The sequence below is a fragment of the Protomyctophum bolini genome (assembly GCF_963924005.1).
Source record: "Protomyctophum bolini genome assembly, chromosome: 6".
NCBI lineage: Eukaryota > Metazoa > Chordata > Actinopteri > Myctophiformes > Myctophidae > Protomyctophum > Protomyctophum bolini.
The window spans coordinates 3,411,282-3,433,493 of NC_137867.1; positions in this window are offsets into that span (position 1 = coordinate 3,411,282).

Below are 22,212 nucleotides of genomic sequence, written 5' to 3' on the forward strand. Positions count from 1 at the left end.
TGCATTGGCCGGGAATCGAACCCGGGTCAACTGCTTGGAAGGCAGCTATGCTAACCACTATACCACCAACGCATGAGATACAAGTCAGGTGCACCTATTTGCAGAGGGACAAGGTCATACAGGAAAGCACAAAATGTTTATGTCTAGAATTAAATCAGTTTGTCCTTAACCATCTGCACAAGTCATGGCATTTGAACATTGCAACTTGGCAGGGAAACTCTTGCATGAATACACAGTGTATTGCATTGGCCGGGAATCGAACCCGGGTCAACTGCTTGGAAGGCAGCTATGCTAACCACTATACCACCAACGCATGAGATACAGGTCATGTGCACCTATTTGCAGAGGGACAAGGTCATACAGGAAAGCACAAAATGTTTATGTCTAGAATTATATCAGTTTGTCCTTCCCAATTTGCACAAGTCGTGGCATTTGACCATTGCAACTTGGCAGGGAAACTCTTGCATGAATAGACAGTGTATTGCATTGGCCGGGAATGGAACCCGGGTCAACTGCTTGGAAGGCAGCTATGCTAACCACTATACCACCAACGCATGAGATACAAGTCATGTGCACCTATTTGCAGAGGGACAAGGTCATACAGGAAAGCACAAAATGTTTATGTTTATAATTAAATTTGTTTGTCCTTAACAATTTGCACAAGTCATAGCATTTGAACATTGCAACTTGGCAGGGAATCTCTTGCATGAATATACAGTGTATTGCATTGGCCGGGAATCGAACCCAGGTCAACTGCTTGGAAGGCAGCTATGCTAACCACTATAACACCAACGCATGAGATACAAGTCAGGTGCACCTATTTGCAGAGGGACAAGGTCATACAGGAAAGCACAAAATGTTTATGTCTAGAATTAAATCAGTTTGTCCTTAACCATCTGCACAAGTCATGGCATTTGAACATTGCAACTTGGCAGGGAAACTCTTGCATGAATAGACAGTGTATTGCATTGGCCGGGAATCGAACCCAGGTCAACTGCTTGGAAGGCAGCTATGCTAACCACTATACCACCAACGCATGAGATACAAGTCATGTGCACCTATTTGCAGAGGGACAAGGTCATACAGGAAAGCACAAAATGTTTATGTCTAGAATTAAATCAGTTTGTCCTTACCAATCTGCACAAGTCATGGCATTTGAACATTGCAACTTGGCAGGGAAACTCTTGCATGAATAGACAGTGTATTGCATTGGCCGGGAATCGAACCCGGGTCAACTGCTTGGAAGGCAGCTATGCTAACCACTATACCACCAACGCATGAGATACAAGTCATGTGCACCTATTTGCAGAGGGACAAGGTCATACAGGAAAGCACAAAATGTTTATGTCTAGAATTATATCAGTTTGTCCTTACCCATCTGCACAAGTCATGGCATTTGAACATTGCAACTTGGCAGGGAAAGTCTTGCATGAATAGACATTGTATTGCATTGGCCGGGAATCGAACCCAGGTCAACTGCTTGGAAGGCAGCTATGCTAACCACTATACCACCAACGCATGAGATACAAGTCATGTGCACCTATTTGCAGAGGGACAAGGTCATACAGGAAAGCACAAAATGTTTATGTCTAGAATTAAATAAGTTTGTCCTTACCCATCTGCACAAGTCATGGCATTTGAACATTGCAACTTGGCAGGGAAACTCTTGCATGAATAGACAGTGTATTGCATTGGCCGGGAATCGAACCCGGGTCAACTGCTTGGAAGGCAGCTATGCTAACCACTATACCACCAACGCATGAGATACAGGTCATGTGCACCTATTTGCAGAGGGACAAGGTCATACAGGAAAGCACAAAATGTTTATGTCTAGAATTATATCAGTTTGTCCTTCCCAATTTGCACAAGTCGTGGCATTTGACCATTGCAACTTGGCAGGGAAACTCTTGCATGAATAGACAGTGTATTGCATTGGCCGGGAATGGAACCCGGGTCAACTGCTTGGAAGGCAGCTATGCTAACCACTATACCACCAACGCATGAGATACAAGTCATGTGCACCTATTTGCAGAGGGACAAGGTCATACAGGAAAGCACAAAATGTCTATGTCTAGAATTAAATCAGTTTGTCCTTACACATCTGCACAAGTCATGGCATTTGAACATTGCAACTTGGCAGGGAAACTCTTGCATGAATAGACAGTGTATTGCATTGGCCGGGAATCGAAACCGGGTCAACTGCTTGGAAGGCAGCTATGCTAACCACTATACGACCAACGCATGAGATACAAGTCATGTGCACCTATTTGCAGAGGAACAAGGTCATACAGAAAAGCACAAAATGTTTATGTCTAGAATTATATCAGTTTGTCCTTACCCATCTGCACAAGTCATGGCATTTGAACATTGCAACTTGGCAGGGAAACTCTTGCATGAATAGACAGTGTATTGCATTGGCCGGGAATCGAACCCGGGTCAACTGCTTGGAAGGCAGCTATGCTAACCACTATACCACCAACGCATGAGATACAAGTCATGTGCACCTATTTGCAGAGGGACAAGGTCATACAGGAAAGCACAAAATGTTTATGTTTATAATTAAATTAGTTTGTCCTTAACAATTTGCACAAGTCATAGCATTTGAACATTGCAACTTGGCAGGGAATCTCTTGCATGAATATACAGTGTATTGCATTGGCCGGGAATCGAACCCGGGTCAACTGCTTGGAAGGCAGCTATGCTAACCACTATACCACCAACGCATGAGATAAAAGTCAGGTGCACCTATTTGCAGAGGGACAAGGTCATACAGGAAAGCAAAAAAAAATTATGTCTAGAATTAAATCAGTTTGTCCTTAACCATCTGCACAAGTCATGGCATTTGAACATTGCAACTTGGCAGGGAAACTCTTGCATGAATAGACAGTGTATTGCATTGGCCGGGAATCGAACCCGGGTCAACTGCTTGGAAGGCAGCTATGCTAACCACTATACCACCAACGCATGAGATACAAGTCATGTGCACCTATTTGCAGAGGGACAAGGTCATACAGGAAAGCACAAAATGTTTATGTCTAGAATTAAATAAGTTTGTCCTTACCCATCTGCACAAGTCATGGCATTTGAACATTGCAACTTGGCAGGGAAACTCTTGAATGAATAGACAGTGTATTGCATTGGCCGGGAATCGAACCCGGGTCAACTGCTTGGAAGGCAGCTATGCTAACCACTATACCACCAACGCATGAGATACAAGTCAGGTGCACCTATTTGCAGAGGGACAAGGTCATACAGGAAAGCACAAAATGTTTATGTCTAGAATTAAATCAGTTTGTCCTTAACCATCTGCACAAGTCATGGCATTTGAACATTGCAACTTGGCAGGGAAACTCTTGCATGAATAGACAGTGTATTGCATTGGCCGGGAATCGAACCCGGGACAACTGCTTGGAGGGCAGCTATGCTAACCACTATACCACCAACGCATGAGATACAAGTCATGTGCACCTATTTGCAGAGGGACAAGGTCATACAGGAAAGCACAAAATGTTTATGTCTAGAATTAAATCAGTTTGTCCTTACCAATCTGCACAAGTCATGGCATTTGAACATTGCAACTTGGCAGGGAAACTCTTGCATGAATAGACAGTGTATTGCATTGGCCGGGAATCGAACCCGGGTCAACTGCTTGGAAGCTATGCTAACCACTATACCAACAACGCATGAGATACAAGTCATGTGCACCTATTTGCAGAGGGACAAGGTCATACAGGAAAGCACAAAATGTTTATGTCTAGAATTAAATAAGTTTGTCCTTACCCATCTGCACAAATCATGGCATTTGAACATTGCAACTTGGCAGGGAAACTCTTGCATGAATAGAAAGTGTATTGCATTGGCCGGGAATGGAACCCGGGTCAACTGCTTGGAAGGCAGCTATGCTAACCACTATACCACCAACGCATGAGATACAAGTCATGTGCACCTATTTGCAGAGGGACAAGGTCATACAGGAAAGCACAAAATGTTTATGTGTAGAATTAAATCAGTTTGTCGTTACCAATTTGCACAAGTCATGGCATTTGAACATTGCAACTTGGCAGGGAAACTCTTGCATGAATAGACAGTGCATTGCATTGGCCGGGAATCGAACCCGGGTCAACTGCTTGGAAGGCAGCTATGCTAACCACTATACCAACAACGCATGAGATACAAGTCAGGTGCACCTATTTGCAGAGGGACAAGGTCATACAGGAAAGCACAAAATGTTTATGTCTAGAATTAAATCAGTTTGTCCTTAACCATCTGCACAAGTCATGGCATTTGAACATTGCAACTTGGCTGGGAAACTCTTGCATGAATAGACAGTGTATTGCATTGGCCGGGAATCGAACCCGGGTCAACTGCTTGGAAGGCAGCTATGCTAACCACTATACCACCAACGCATGAGATACAAGTCATGTGCACCTATTTGCAGAGGGACAAGGTCATACAGGAAAGCACAAAATGTTTATGTCTAGAATTATATCAGTTTGTCCTTACCCATCTGCACAAGTCATGGCATTTGAACATTGCAACTTGGCAGGGAAAGTCTTGCATGAATAGACATTGTATTGCATTGGCCGGGAATCGAACCCAGGTCAACTGCTTGGAAGGCAGCTATGCTAACCACTATACCACCAACGCATGAGATACAAGTCATGTGCACCTATTTGCAGAGGGACAAGGTCATACAGGAAAGCACAAAATGTTTATGTCTAGAATTAAATAAGTTTGTCCTTACCCATCTGCACAAGTCATGGCATTTGAACATTGCAACTTGGCAGGGAAACTCTTGCATGAATAGACAGTGTATTGCATTGGCCGGGAATCGAACCCGGGTCAACTGCTTGGAAGGCAGCTATGCTAACCACTATACCACCAACGCATGAGATACAGGTCATGTGCACCTATTTGCAGAGGGACAAGGTCATACAGGAAAGCACAAAATGTTTATGTCTAGAATTATATCAGTTTGTCCTTCCCAATTTGCACAAGTCGTGGCATTTGACCATTGCAACTTGGCAGGGAAACTCTTGCATGAATAGACAGTGTATTGCATTGGCCGGGAATCGAACCCGGGACAACTGCTTGGAGGGCAGCTATGCTAACCACTATACCACCAACGCATGAGATACAAGTCATGTGCACCTATTTGCAGAGGGACAAGGTCATACAGGAAAGCACAAAATGTTTATGTCTAGAATTAAATCAGTTTGTCCTTACCAATCTGCACAAGTCATGGCATTTGAACATTGCAACTTGGCAGGGAAACTCTTGCATGAATAGACAGTGTATTGCATTGGCCGGGAATCGAACCCGGGTCAACTGCTTGGAAGCTATGCTAACCACTATACCAACAACGCATGAGATACAAGTCATGTGCACCTATTTGCAGAGGGACAAGGTCATACAGGAAAGCACAAAATGTTTATGTCTAGAATTAAATAAGTTTGTCCTTACCCATCTGCACAAATCATGGCATTTGAACATTGCAACTTGGCAGGGAAACTCTTGCATGAATAGAAAGTGTATTGCATTGGCAGGGAATGGAACCCGGGTCAACTGCTTGGAAGGCAGCTATGCTAACCACTATACCACCAACGCATGAGATACAAGTCATGTGCACCTATTTGCAGAGGGACAAGGTCATACAGGAAAGCACAAAATGTTTATGTGTAGAATTAAATCAGTTTGTCGTTACCAATTTGCACAAGTCATGGCATTTGAACATTGCAACTTGGCAGGGAAACTCTTGCATGAATAGACAGTGCATTGCATTGGCCGGGAATCGAACCCGGGTCAACTGCTTGGAAGGCAGCTATGCTAACCACTATACCAACAACGCATGAGATACAAGTCAGGTGCACCTATTTGCAGAGGGACAAGGTCATACAGGAAAGCACAAAATGTTTATGTCTAGAATTAAATCAGTTTGTCCTTAACCATCTGCACAAGTCATGGCATTTGAACATTGCAACTTGGCTGGGAAACTCTTGCATGAATAGACAGTGTATTGCATTGGCCGGGAATCGAACCCGGGTCAACTGCTTGGAAGGCAGCTATGCTAACCACTATACCACCAACGCATGAGATACAAGTCATGTGCACCTATTTGCAGAGGGACAAGGTCATACAGGAAAGCACAAAATGTTTATGTCTAGAATTATATCAGTTTGTCCTTACCCATCTGCACAAGTCATGGCATTTGAACATTGCAACTTGGCAGGGAAAGTCTTGCATGAATAGACATTGTATTGCATTGGCCGGGAATCGAACCCAGGTCAACTGCTTGGAAGGCAGCTATGCTAACCACTATACCACCAACGCATGAGATACAAGTCATGTGCACCTATTTGCAGAGGGACAAGGTCATACAGGAAAGCACAAAATGTTTATGTCTAGAATTAAATAAGTTTGTCCTTACCCATCTGCACAAGTCATGGCATTTGAACATTGCAACTTGGCAGGGAAACTCTTGCATGAATAGACAGTGTATTGCATTGGCCGGGAATCGAACCCGGGTCAACTGCTTGGAAGGCAGCTATGCTAACCACTATACCACCAACGCATGAGATACAGGTCATGTGCACCTATTTGCAGAGGGACAAGGTCATACAGGAAAGCACAAAATGTTTATGTCTAGAATTATATCAGTTTGTCCTTCCCAATTTGCACAAGTCGTGGCATTTGACCATTGCAACTTGGCAGGGAAACTCTTGCATGAATAGACAGTGTATTGCATTGGCCGGGAATCGAACCCGGGACAACTGCTTGGAGGGCAGCTATGCTAACCACTATACCACCAACGCATGAGATACAAGTCATGTGCACCTATTTGCAGAGGGACAAGGTCATACAGGAAAGCACAAAATGTTTATGTCTAGAATTAAATCAGTTTGTCCTTACCAATCTGCACAAGTCATGGCATTTGAACATTGCAACTTGGCAGGGAAACTCTTGCATGAATAGACAGTGTATTGCATTGGCCGGGAATCGAACCCGGGTCAACTGCTTGGAAGCTATGCTAACCACTATACCAACAACGCATGAGATACAAGTCATGTGCACCTATTTGCAGAGGGACAAGGTCATACAGGAAAGCACAAAATGTTTATGTCTAGAATTAAATAAGTTTGTCCTTACCCATCTGCACAAATCATGGCATTTGAACATTGCAACTTGGCAGGGAAACTCTTGCATGAATAGAAAGTGTATTGCATTGGCCGGGAATGGAACCCGGGTCAACTGCTTGGAAGGCAGCTATGCTAACCACTATACCACCAACGCATGAGATACAAGTCATGTGCACCTATTTGCAGAGGGACAAGGTCATACAGGAAAGCACAAAATGTTTATGTGTAGAATTAAATCAGTTTGTCGTTACCAATTTGCACAAGTCATGGCATTTGAACATTGCAACTTGGCAGGGAAACTCTTGCATGAATAGACAGTGCATTGCATTGGCCGGGAATCGAACCCGGGTCAACTGCTTGGAAGGCAGCTATGCTAACCACTATACCAACAACGCATGAGATACAAGTCAGGTGCACCTATTTGCAGAGGGACAAGGTCATACAGGAAAGCACAAAATGTTTATGTCTAGAATTAAATCAGTTTGTCCTTAACCATCTGCACAAGTCATGGCATTTGAACATTGCAACTTGGCTGGGAAACTCTTGCATGAATAGACAGTGTATTGCATTGGCCGGGAATCGAACCCGGGTCAACTGCTTGGAAGGCAGCTATGCTAACCACTATACCACCAACGCATGAGATACAAGTCATGTGCACCTATTTGCAGAGGGACAAGGTCATACAGGAAAGCACAAAATGTTTATGTCTAGAATTATATCAGTTTGTCCTTACCCATCTGCACAAGTCATGGCATTTGAACATTGCAACTTGGCAGGGAAAGTCTTGCATGAATAGACATTGTATTGCATTGGCCGGGAATCGAACCCAGGTCAACTGCTTGGAAGGCAGCTATGCTAACCACTATACCACCAACGCATGAGATACAAGTCATGTGCACCTATTTGCAGAGGGACAAGGTCATACAGGAAAGCACAAAATGTTTATGTCTAGAATTAAATAAGTTTGTCCTTACCCATCTGCACAAGTCATGGCATTTGAACATTGCAACTTGGCAGGGAAACTCTTGCATGAATAGACAGTGTATTGCATTGGCCGGGAATCGAACCCGGGTCAACTGCTTGGAAGGCAGCTATGCTAACCACTATACCACCAACGCATGAGATACAGGTCATGTGCACCTATTTGCAGAGGGACATGGTCATACAGGAAAGCACAAAATGTTTATGTCTAGAATTATATCAGTTTGTCCTTCCCAATTTGCACAAGTCGTGGCATTTGACCATTGCAACTTGGCAGGGAAACTCTTGCATGAATAGACAGTGTATTGCATTGGCCGGGAATGGAACCCGGGTCAACTGCTTGGAAGGCAGCTATGCTAACCACTATACCACCAACGCATGAGATACAAGTCATGTGCACCTATTTGCAGAGGGACAAGGTCATACAGGAAAGCACAAAATGTCTATGTCTAGAATTAAATCAGTTTGTCCTTACACATCTGCACAAGTCATGGCATTTGAACATTGCAACTTGGCAGGGAAACTCTTGCATGAATAGACAGTGTATTGCATTGGCCGGGAATCGAAACCGGGTCAACTGCTTGGAAGGCAGCTATGCTAACCACTATACGACCAACGCATGAGATACAAGTCATGTGCACCTATTTGCAGAGGAACAAGGTCATACAGAAAAGCACAAAATGTTTATGTCTAGAATTATATCAGTTTGTCCTTACCCATCTGCACAAGTCATGGCATTTGAACATTGCAACTTGGCAGGGAAACTCTTGCATGAATAGACAGTGTATTGCATTGGCCGGGAATCGAACCCGGGTCAACTGCTTGGAAGGCAGCTATGCTAACCACTATACCACCAACGCATGAGATACAAGTCATGTGCACCTATTTGCAGAGGGACAAGGTCATACAGGAAAGCACAAAATGTTTATGTCTATTATTATATCAGTTTGTCCTTACACATCTGCACAAGTCATGGCATTTGAACATTGCAACTTGGCAGGGAAACTCTTGCATGAATAGACAGTGTATTGCATTGGCCGGGAATCGAAACCGGGTCAACTGCTTGGAAGGCAGCTATGCTAACCACTATACGACCAACGCATGAGATACAAGTCATGTGCACCTATTTGCAGAGGGACAAGGTCATACAGGAAAGCACAAAAAGTTTATGTCTAGAATTATATCAGTTTGTCCTTACCCATCTGCACAAGTCATGGCATTTGAACATTGCAAGTTGGCAGGGAAACTCTTGCATGAATAGACAGTGTATTGCATTGGCCGGGAATCAAACCCGGGTCAACTGCTTGGAAGGCAGCTATGCTAACCACTATACCACCAACGCATGAGATACAAGTCATGTGCACCTATTTGCAGAGGGACAAGGTCATACAGGAAAGCACAAAATGTTTATGTGTAGAATTAAATTAGTTTGTCGTTAACAATTTGCACAAGTCATGGCATTTGAACATTGCAACTTGGCAGGGAAACTCTTGCATGAATAGACAGTGTATTGCATTGGCCGGGAATCGAACCCGGGTCAACTGCTTGGAAGGCAGCTATGCTAACCACTATACCACCAACGCATGAGATAAAAGTCAGGTGCACCTATTTGCAGAGGGACAAGGTCATACAGGAAAGCAAAAAAAAATTATGTCTAGAATTAAATCAGTTTGTCCTTAACCATCTGCACAAGTCATGGCATTTGAACATTGCAACTTGGCAGGGAAACTCTTGCATGAATAGACAGTGTATTGCATTGGCCGGGAATCGAACCCGGGTCAACTGCTTGGAAGGCAGCTATGCTAACCACTATACCACCAACGCATGAGATACAAGTCATGTGCACCTATTTGCAGAGGGACACGGTCATACAGGAAAGCACAAAATGTTTATGTCTAGAATTAAATAAGTTTGTCCTTACCCATCTGCACAAGTCATGGCATTTGAACATTGCAACTTGGCAGGGAAACTCTTGAATGAATAGACAGTGTATTGCATTGGCCGGGAATCGAACCCGGGTCAACTGCTTGGAAGGCAGCTATGCTAACCACTATACCACCAACGCATGAGATACAAGTCAGGTGCACCTATTTGCAGAGGGACAAGGTCATACAGGAAAGCACAAAATGTTTATGTCTAGAATTAAATCAGTTTGTCCTTAACCATCTGCACAAGTCATGGCATTTGAACATTGCAACTTGGCAGGGAAACTCTTGCATGAATAGACAGTGTATTGCATTGGCCGGGAATCGAACCCGGGTCAACTGCTTGGAGGGCAGCTATGCTAACCACTATACCACCAACGCATGAGATACAAGTCATGTGCACCTATTTGCAGAGGGACAAGGTCATACAGGAAAGCACAAAATGTTTATGTCTAGAATTAAATCAGTTTGTCCTTACCAATCTGCACAAGTCATGGCATTTGAACATTGCAACTTGGCAGGGAAACTCTTGCATGAATAGACAGTGTATTGCATTGGCCGGGAATCGAACCCGGGTCAACTGCTTGGAAGCTATGCTAACCACTATACCAACAACGCATGAGATACAAGTCATGTGCACCTATTTGCAGAGGGACAAGGTCATACAGGAAAGCACAAAATGTTTATGTCTAGAATTAAATAAGTTTGTCCTTACCCATCTGCACAAATCATGGCATTTGAACATTGCAACTTGGCAGGGAAACTCTTGCATGAATAGAAAGTGTATTGCATTGGCCGGGAATGGAACCCGGGTCAACTGCTTGGAAGGCAGCTATGCTAACCACTATACCACCAACGCATGAGATACAAGTCATGTGCACCTATTTGCAGAGGGACAAGGTCATACAGGAAAGCACAAAATGTTTATGTGTAGAATTAAATCAGTTTGTCGTTACCAATTTGCACAAGACATGGCATTTGAACATTGCAACTTGGCAGGGAAACTCTTGCATGAATAGACAGTGTATTGCATTGGCCGGGAATCGAACCCGGGTCAACTGCTTGGAAGGCAGCTATGCTAACCACTATACCAACAACGCATGAGATACAAGTCAGGTGCACCTATTTGCAGAGGGACAAGGTCATACAGGAAAGCACAAAATGTTTATGTCTAGAATTAAATCAGTTTGTCCTTAACCATCTGCACAAGTCATGGCATTTGAACATTGCAACTTGGCAGGGAAACTCTTGCATGAATAGACAGTGTATTGCATTGGCCGGGAATCGAACCCGGGTCAACTGCTTGGAAGGCAGCTATGCTAACCACTATACCACCAACGCATGAGATACAAGTCATGTGCACCTATTTGCAGAGGGACAAGGTCATACAGGAAAGCACAAAATGTTTATGTCTAGAATTATATCAGTTTGTCCTTACCCATCTGCACAAGTCATGGCATTTGAACATTGCAACTTGGCAGGGAAAGTCTTGCATGAATAGACAGTGTATTGCATTGGCCGGGAATCGAACCCGGGTCAACTGCTTGGAAGGCAGCTATGCTAACCACTATACCACCAACGCATGAGATACAAGTCATGTGCACCTATTTGCAGAGGGACAAGGTCATACAGGAAAGCACAAAATGTTTATGTCTATTATTATATCAGTTTGTCCTTCCCAATTTGCACAAGTCGTGGCATTTGACCATTGCAACTTGGCAGGGAAACTCTTGCATGAATAGACAGTGTATTGCATTGGCCGGGAATGAAACCGGGGTCAACTGCTTGGAAGGCAGCTATGCTAACCACTATACCACCAACGCATGAGATACAAGTCATGTGCACCTATTTGCAGAGGGACAAGGTCATACAGGAAAGCACAAAATGTTTATGTCTAGCATTAAATCAGTTTGTCCTTACCCATCTGCACAAGTCATGGCATTTGAACATTGCAACTTGGCAGGGAAACTCTTGCATGAATAGACAGTGTATTGCATTTTTTTTGTTTTTCCTTCTCCATCATGTCATTGACAGCATCAGAGCTGTTACTCTCCTCACATGGAATGCAGGCTGTTAATTAGTCACAGTGTGTAGGGGTATTATTCACATTGCATTTATAATGCTGGCACAGTGCGAGAAGAAGCTAGACTAGTGGAGCTAGCACACTGTGCTGAGAAGCAGGGGGTGGAGATCCTGGGGATCCAGGAACACAGGAGAGTGCACACTGAAGACCGGATCGTTTACCGCAGAGTGGAGAGATGCACGCTCATCACTTCATCTGCGTGGCGAAACGAGGCCCAGGCTGCAACAGGGGGCGTAGGGCTAATGCTGGGTTCTCTGGCACGTAAGGCTCTCCGTCGGGTTTACCACCATACCGACAGGATCCTCATCGCAGAGTTCTCAGGCAACCCAGTGACAACAGTCATAGTCGTGTACTCACCCACCAACGTGGCACCATCTGAGGAAGTGGATAAGTTCTATGAGGACCTTGCAACAGCGGTTCGAGACGTCCCAGCACACAACTTCCTAGCAATCCTGGGGGACTTCACTGCAAGGCTCGGCCCAGAGGACGTATCCTTCCCATACCACGACTCCACCAACCGCAATGGCACACACCTCACCGCCCTCCTCATGGAACATCAGCTCCTGGCAGCGAACACCATGTTCCAGAAAAGAACAGGCAAGAGATGGACCTTCCGAGACCGAGCCACAGGTACTGTACGTCAGCTGGACTACATACTTGTGAGGCGAAAGTGGAGGAGCTCCATCTTAAATGCTGAACCGTTCAGCACTTTCAGCTCTGTGGGCTCTGACCACCGCGTGGTCTCCATGAAGGTGCGACTTAGCCTCAGGGTCCCCAAGCCAAGCCCCAAGATCCGGCACGACTGGAAGGCATTCGCAGCCGACCCAGGCCTGCAAGCCAGGTACAGGGAGGAGGTTAGGAGGCGCTTTGGGCAGCTGGACAAGGGAGCTGAGCCCAGCAGCGAATATGAGAGATTCGTTGTTGCGAATGAGGAGGCGACCAGGCTGTGCGTGCCAATGCTGGACAAAGCCAGAGTGTCCATGCGGTCCAGACATCCGGAGGTTGTAGCTGCACGCAGCAGGGTGGAGGAAGCACGGCTCAACTTTGAGCGCGAACCAACCGTGGAGAGACGTGTTGTACTGAATGAAGCCAAGCAGTTTCTCTTCAGTATATACGACACCATAAAAGGAGTGGAACTGATGGAGAGCGTACAGAGAGTGCAGGCAGCGCATGGTGAACGGCAATATGGGGAGGCCTGGAAAGTCATCAATGAGATGACTGGGCGGAAAAGATCTAAGGAGGGACAGGTGGAGGGACACAGCCCAGAGGACAGGGTGACTACCTGGTTCGGCCACTTCCAGGGGCTCCTGGGTACAGCAGAGGATGGAGTTGAGGAGGATGTGCCGGCAATCCTCCAGGGCCTGGACATCGAAGATGGTCCCTTTACGTCCAGTGAGCTTTCCAAGGCGAAATCCACAGTGAGGGAGGGCAAGAGTGCTGGGCCAGATGGCATACCCCCAGAGGTCCTAAAGAACTGTGACCTTGATGACCTCACCCTGGAGTTTTGCAACCTGTCACTAATGTACAACAAACAGCCTGAAATATGGTCTCTGTCCAACATCATTCCAGTGCCTAAAGCTGGGGACCTCTCAAAGCCAGACAACTACAGAGGCATCAGCCTGACTTGTATCACTGCAAAGATTTACAACAGAATGATACTAAACAGGATACGGCATGCCATCGACCCTCTCCTGAGAGAGAACCAAAATGGCTTCAGAGAGAGGAGAACTACCGTAGCACAGATCTTGGCACTGAGGAGAATGATTGAGGAGGTGAAGAAGGATAACTTGACTGCTGTACTCTGCTTCATCGACTTCAAAAAGGCGTTTGACTCGATTCACAGAGGCACAATGGTGAAGATCCTTAAGGCCTACGGTGTCCCTCCCAACTTGCTCCGGGTAATAGAGTCCATGTACGCAAGAACAAGGGCCAAGGTGGTGACCCCAGATGGTAACAGCGAGGAGTTTGATATCCGGGCCGGGGTAATGCAGGGAGATACCCTAGCCCCTTTCCTCTTCATCATAGTCCTGGACTATGCGCTCAGGAAAGCCATCAGTGGACGAGAGCAGGATCTTGGCTTCACCCTAACTCCAACGAGGTCAAGACGACATCCCATGGTAGTCCTGACAGATCTGGACTATGCGGATGACATCGGCCTGCTCTCCGACAGCGTGGAACAAGCTCAGGAACTCCTGAACAGTGTGGAGCTGGAGTGTGCCAAAGTTGGCCTTAGGCTAAATGCCAAGAAAACTGAGGTCATCACCTACAACATCTCACCGGAACATCCACCTCTCACAACAGCAGGAGGCACGGTGCTGAAGGAAGTCAAGGACTTCAAGGACCTGGGCTCATGGGTCAACTCAACCGAGCAAGATCTGAAAGTGAGGAAGGCACTTGCATGGAGGGCCCTGAATGGCATGAACAGTGTTTGGAACTCCAATCTCCCCCGACAAATCAAACTCAGCTTCTTTTACGCAACAGTGGAGTCTGTTCTCCTATACGGCAGTGAATGCTGGACCCTGAAGCCAACCCTGGAGAAGTCCCTTGACGGGTGCTACACCAGAATGCTGCGTGCAGTACTTAACATCAGCAAGACTGTACATGTCACTAACATGACTCTGTATGAGGGACTACCGAGGGTGAGCCAGAAAATAGCAGCCAGGAGAATGAGACTAGCAGGACACTGCCAAAGGCATCAAGAACTGCCAGCCAGCAAACTGGTGCTCTGGGAACCAACACACGGGCATCGATCACGAGGACGCCCCGCGCTAACATACGTGGATGTACTCAAGAGCGATGCAGGAGTGCAAAGTACCAACGAACTGGCCGGATGTATGGAGAACCGAGATGACTGGAAACGACGATGGAGGGCTCGTCTGAGGACGACCTAGAGAGAGCAGCCAAATACTATTACAAAGAAATAAGTGTAAGTAAGTTTGACTAAGTAGGCCCAATTAAAAAACAACAGACAGGAATATATCCTAATCGCCCAATGTTTATTAAGTTCAGCAGAACATTTCAAATCAACTCATTCAGCTATTGATTTTGGACAAAAACAATCAAGTCTAATCAATTGAACAACACGACGACTGTTCACAGTGTTGACATCAGCGGTCAACACTGGTTATAGCAAATTAAAAATATAGAGGAATAGAACATTTAGTTCTACTCAAAGTATGTTAGTGCTAGACTATAGTGCTTTGTGTGTTTCATTGTGAAAATTATCTATGATACTTGCATTATGGATTTTACGACACTCATCCAAAAATAAATAAGTGTCTACATACTGACACAAAACTCAGTATAAAAAAGTATAACGATTAAAAAAAGTATAAAAGTATAAACTATAACGTGGGAAGAGAAAACAAAAATAATGCAGAAATTACATCATCAACACTTGCAATCGAGGTGTGAGTGCGCTGATTGGTTTTTAGGTTAATCTTTCTATTGAATCTCTTCACATTATCTGGCCTGCTTTATACAGTACAACAAATTCTGCATTGACCGCATCATGGATTAGCGTGCATACATTTTTTGTGCATAGTACAAGGCATATCCAAACTGTACACAGTGGTATGGTCTTTCTCCAGTGTGAATTTTGTGGGGATTTTAAGGTGCATGTTTTCCCACACAGATCACATGCATAGGGTTTCTCTATTCACAAAATAGGGTGTGCATTATCTGGTGACTAACTAAGTCTGCTTTTGTTTTGTAGCTTTTCCCACACTGTTTACAGTGGTATGGTGTGTGCATTTTCTGGTGATCCTTTAAGTGAGATTTGGTAATAAACCTGCTCCCACACTGGTCTCCAGCGTGCATTTTCTGGTGTGTCTTAAGACTGGACTTTCTACGGAAATGTTTTCCACACTGGTCACAGCTGCGATGTTTGGGTTTAGCCATGCCTCTTTGTTCATGTACTGCTGGTAGGACGGGGAAAATAGACGGAATATCCAAAACTGGATTGGAAACAAGACAAAAGGAAGATAGTTGAGAAGTTGAACGATTAAATCATTTAGGAATGAACACTTCTAGGAATGAACATTTTAAAGGCGCAGTGAAATGAAAAAGACGTTTTTCACACTTTTAGACCATATCCGTGGTCATCATATGGGCATACCTAACAATGGATGCCAAAAAAATTAGAGAATTCTCATTTCTGTGTGTTTTTATATCAAAGGTCCATAAAAACGATTGTATTATTTATTTATTAAAACGAAAACGTGCTGCGTGATGACGTGTAGAGATACACATCGATAAAAGCCAATAAAAATGAAGCTCACCTGTTTAATTCCCCATGTCTGCGCATCCATGCAACACAGCTGCTTCTGATTACAGATTACTCCGTTTTTATTTCCATTCAAGATAACATTCAGACAGTGTATTACTCGGTTTCAACTTAATCATCACGCTAAAATATGTTTCTGAAAACATTATAGGGTAGAAATAAGCCACATAACAGTAAACTGGTTGTGCTGGGCGACCGTCTGATTTGTAAACAAACACAGAGCATAGCATAGCTACCGTCCCATCGCCTGAAGGGATGCGACACTCTGATTGGTTCAGAAACTTCAGAGCGGTGTTTCATGTGGAAACACCATTTTCATGTTGTTCACCATTTCCGTTTCACTGCGCCTTTAAATCTTCAGTCAATCTAGCCTAATCATATTCCTTAGTTTTGTCATTGGACTTTCCAAGTCCTAGTCCAGACTAATTTAAAACCACCTACCTTTAAAATAACCCCAAGATAAACACAATACAATAAAAACAGATATTGAAAGAGACTAAAGGTGATGTAAATCTAACCTACAACAAAGCTAAAGGAAACAATAAAATAAAACCAAATAAACACAAACTATAACTTACAGATATCTTGATGGTCTCTGGGTTCCAGGTGTTCAGCTGAACTGTTCCTGGTGGGATTGAGAGATTTCATCTTCAGCAGAAGTCTGCAGAGTTCACTTCACAGTCAGTTCTGGTCAGGAGTTGTGGAGAACTGACAACTACACGCTCTTCTTATATTAGAGAGCCTGAGGTGGAACCACTATAACTGCTTGGGATTGGCCAAGGAGAGGAACAATAGAACCATCTGTACACCAATCACAACCTATAGCTCTATATAGTGTGTGTGTGTGTGTGTGTGTGTGTGTGTGTGTGTGTGTGTGTGTGTGTGTGTGTGTGCGTGTGCGCGTGCGCGTGCGTGCGCATGCGCGTGTGTGTTTGTCCAATCCAGGGAGGGCGGGACAGAAACTGGCCAACCACTTACGGTATACCCCTTCATGTCCCTGCAAGTCCAAATTATCAAGTACAAAATAATTCAAAACAGTTGTAAAAGAAAGAAAGAAAGACAAAACAACTGTATTTTCCAAAATATAATCATGTTTTCTCTATTCCCTCAAAGATAACAATACACCTACTCATATATTAAAGGAAAATGTCAGTCTTTAGTATTATAAACTAACCGATTTAACATAATATCATGTGGCACATTGTACAAAGTGGTCGTCTCCCTGTATAACTGAACAGTTACTCACTAAAACACTGAGCAAATCGCAAGAATGAGAAAAGTGTTATCTTAATGATCAATTTATTGTTTTGTATAGTGCTTTTTCAAACAAAATTAAAACACAGCACACAACTTAATATTTTTTTATCAATGCATCTATAAAGTTCTGTCTTCAAGTATAAAGAATGAAGGTAGGGTCAACTTATCTGCTAAAAGGCACTATTTTGTATTCTAGGAAAAGTAACATGAACCTAGAAAAAACAACAACTTAGTGTAATTATTATTATGAATAAACTTCAACTAAAACTGGGTTTCCCACTGGGTCATATGTATTTATCTTTGCTGTTCCACAACAGTATGAGACATGAGCATCACACAATGATAGATGTTAATTATCTAATGTAATCCTGGGTGCTACACTTCCTCTGTCAACCTGGGGGGGTGACCTCATGCTTCCTTCGATGCATAAGGAGTCCGAGCCACTTCTTTTCACCTGACAGGGGGGAGTTTCCCCGGGCGGACGTAGCGTGTGGAAGGAACACGTTATTCCTGGCCAAGGGGAGGTAGTATAGAGACCAGGATTACGGCATGTTTTTTGTAAGGGTATCTACCCTAGGGGGCACAGGGAGAACATGCAAACTCCACACAGAACGGCCCTTTCCCCAAGCCCTCATTGGGTATGGGCACTGATGACATGGAGGAGAGAACACGCCAAGCACCCACAGCGTCCCCAGGACCTTCTAGCTGTGAGGCGACAGCACCGGAACCCCTATGACCTATCAATGGTTGACCATGATTACAGATGCTGGATTTCAATTATGTATTCAGTTATGCCACTAGTTAAAATAAAACAAATGTCTAATGTCATACTAAAATGTGCTGGAATAATGTGATCTGGTCTTAAACCGTTGAACCCTTTAGAAACCATTTGCTGTTCCACATGCAGTATTCGTTGCTAACGGCCAAAACTTGTTACAGCTGCTTCATCTCTTGTAAACATTCAGCATCATTATATGAACAGAAGATGGTACTTCACACATTCACATGGTGAACAATGGTTAAGACCTTCATCTGATAACATGCAACCAGACACTCACACTGCATAGCAATGGTTGCATTCCAATGCAAATAGTTACTCTGAAAGAACAATCTGCTATAATGTCTCTTTACTGTGAGTGTTGTTTCTACGCAGATCAGAAAGTCATGTTACAATGAAACTGTTGCATTTAGCATGCAACAATGCACAGGTTTCCAGTTTATTAGCATTTTCTTCCTTGCCATCATGTCATTGAAAGCATCAGAGCTGTTAGCCTGTTACTATCTTCACATGAATGGTGTATGGGGTATATTCACATTGCATTTATAATGTTTGGCAGCCAAATACTAGTATTACAAATAAATAGGTGCACGTGCGTTGACTAAGTAGGCCCAAGAAAGGAATAGAACATTTAGTTCGACTTACTACAAAGTATGTTAGTGCTAGACTAGTGCTTTGTGTGTTCCACTGTGACAACTATCTGTGATCTGCGTCACCTTCTCCATCATCATGTCATTGAAAGCATCAGAACAGGGCACGGCGTACATTATCCATTCATTGTCAATGGTAATTTGACAAATAAATACTGATTTGCTCAGAGACATGATTCATTTTCAGATTAATAAATTTTGTTTTGTGTTATGACAAAATAGCCAATTTGCTTGACTACATATATATGACATAAGTTCTCCATTTGTTGTCAATGGCATTTAATTTCCGAGGCGCTGCCATTCCAACTCGCTCAATACTAACCCTAACCTAACCTTAACCACATGCCGTAGCCATGTAGTCGGAATGGCAGTGTGTGGGAATGCCACTCTGTTCCCCTCAATTCTCCATTGATTGTCAATGGCATTTAATGTTTGTGTTCACAAAAAAAATCTACACTATAGCAAAATATAATATAAAATAAAATATAGGCCCATCAAAAACCAAATGGTTTAAAGAACAGCGGTTCAACAGTAGGCACAATCTGTAATAAAAAATCACACCTGTGTGAAGTGAGGGGCGCTCTTACCATTGTACATCATCATGACGCAACATGTCCTTTGGTAGGACGAAAATAGCAGATGTGCTCGTCCACATATGATGTGGGAATTTAACGGTATTGGGAATTGAATGTTTGTGTAAGACGAAAAAACTAAAACAAAGTCTCACAATTTGCCCGGGAGAATGTCAAACATAATCAAATTTCAAATCAAATGCATGAGACTGTTTGTGCCGTTGCAGTATTAAAGTAACAAAGTAAGCATGCATTTGTCTCTCCAGGCCAGCGTGCAAACACACACACACACACACACACACACACACACACAGGTCCAGTTTCCATTTGAAGGAGGAAATTTACCAGAAGCGCAGACTCCTGGATAGGATTTTAAAACTGTACATCAAATTACACAAAGCCGGTTTGTGGATTAATTCATATTGTAATCAAGAACATGAGTTTCAGAGTGAAGAACACATGTGGTCTAAGTTTATTTAGTACTGAGAGCCTATTGTGATTGTACTACCTATGAAGGAGTTATATGTGAAGATTAGTTCTGGCTAATTATGTTAGTTCACTTGTGAAAAAAAAACATTTGAATACTCCGTTTCTAACAGTGAATGTTTTTTGTTTATTTCAGAGCAGTTGTTCCGGGAATGAGTATATTGTTGTTGAAAGTACACATTCATGCCAATACAAAAAGTAGAAGTTTATCAAACTACAAAACATTGCATGGTCAAATGAATTAAAAAACTTTCACGTTGTTTGGTCTAATTGTATCTCCCTGTGTGTAAAGAGGTGGTTTCGCCTGACCAGCAGGAGAGGGCCTCCAGTCTGGTTCCGGATCAGCCAGAGTCTCCACACATTAAAGAAGAAAAGGAGGAGATTACCTCCAGTCTGGTCCCGGAGCAGCCAGTCTCCACACATTAAAGAGGAACAGGAGGAGATGACCTCCAGTCTGGTTCCGGAGCAGCCAGAGTCTCCACACAGTAAAGAGGAACAGCAGGAGATCACCTCCAGTCTGGTCCCGGAGCAGCCAGAGTCTCCACACATTAAAGAGGAACAGGAGGAGATTACCTCCAGTCTGGTTCCGGAGCAGCCAGAGTCTCCACACATTAAATAAGAACAGGAACAGCTAATCCAAAAACCAGAGTGTGCTGATGTTTTAACGTTGACATTACTAACAGTGAAAAGTGAAGATTCTGATGATAACATGATAGATTACATGCACCTACCTTTGTGTAAAGAGGACAATTCCCCCGAACAGCAGCAGTGGACCCCCGACCTGGTCCAGGAGGAACCAGAGCCTTCACAGATGAAAGAGGAACATGATGAGCTACATCAAAGACCAGAGGACGGTGGGTCAAAAGTTACATTACTATCAGTAAAATGTGAAGATGATGAAAACCTGTAGCCAACACCTCATCTCAACACATGAAAACACAGGCTTATGTAGAGGACTGTGGGACATCACAACCAACAAGTGGCAGTCAGCTCATATCACCATACGGTTCTGAGTCTGACACTGACGACAGTGATGATTGGCATGGGACCAGGGATCGTTTAAACAATCTGGAATCACACAAGACACAAAATATGGGAGAAAAGAGCAACACACTGTCACATGACCTCAAATCACCAAAACAAAGTCACTCCATGAAAAGTAACACAGGGAAGAAAAGTTTCAGTTGCACAGATTGTGGCAAAAGTTTAATCAAAGGATACATCTGAAGACGCACACAATGATTCATACAGGGGAAAGGCCCTTTACTTGTACAGTTTGTGAAAAGGGGTTTAGTCGAAAGAGTGATCTAAAATTACACATGACATCTCATACAGGGGAAAGGCTCTACACATGTAGAGTGTGTGGACAAAGGCTGTAGTCGAAACCGTGATCTAAAATCACACATGTTGACTCATACAGGGGGAAAACCCTTTACTTGTTAGTGCCAAAGGCTGTGTTCATAGTGGTCAGCTAAAACAACATATGAGAACTCATACAGGGGAAAAGCCCTTTATTTGTACAGTTTGTGGGGTAATAATAATAATAAACTTTATTTCTATAGCACCTTTCATACATAAATGCAGCTCAAAGTGCTTCACAGGGCAAAAATAGAATACAATAAAACATAAGTAGTTAAAATGATAAAACAATGGCAAAGAACAAAATTGAATATAAGAACATAAAATAAATAAAAACAAATAAAAACACCACATGCAGCAAATCAGTCAGGACAGGGTAGGAACGTGCATACGGAGTCAATACGGAGTCAATTTTCTGTGGCTCCAGATGATCCCTGTGCTTTAGACCCGCTGTTGACCTGTCTGTCTAGCATCAAATGTTGGATGAGTGAGAACTTTCTCAAGCTAAACGAGGATAAGACAGAAGTTCTCATAATCGGTTCTAGTGAGCAGAAAGAATCAATAATAAGCAGACTTGGTAACCTGACTGTAGAAAGTAACAGTAAAGTAAAGAACCTGGAGGTTATTATTGATTCTGAATTGAATTTCAATTCACACATTAATCATGTTACCAAGATTGCCTTTTTTTCACCTTAGAAAT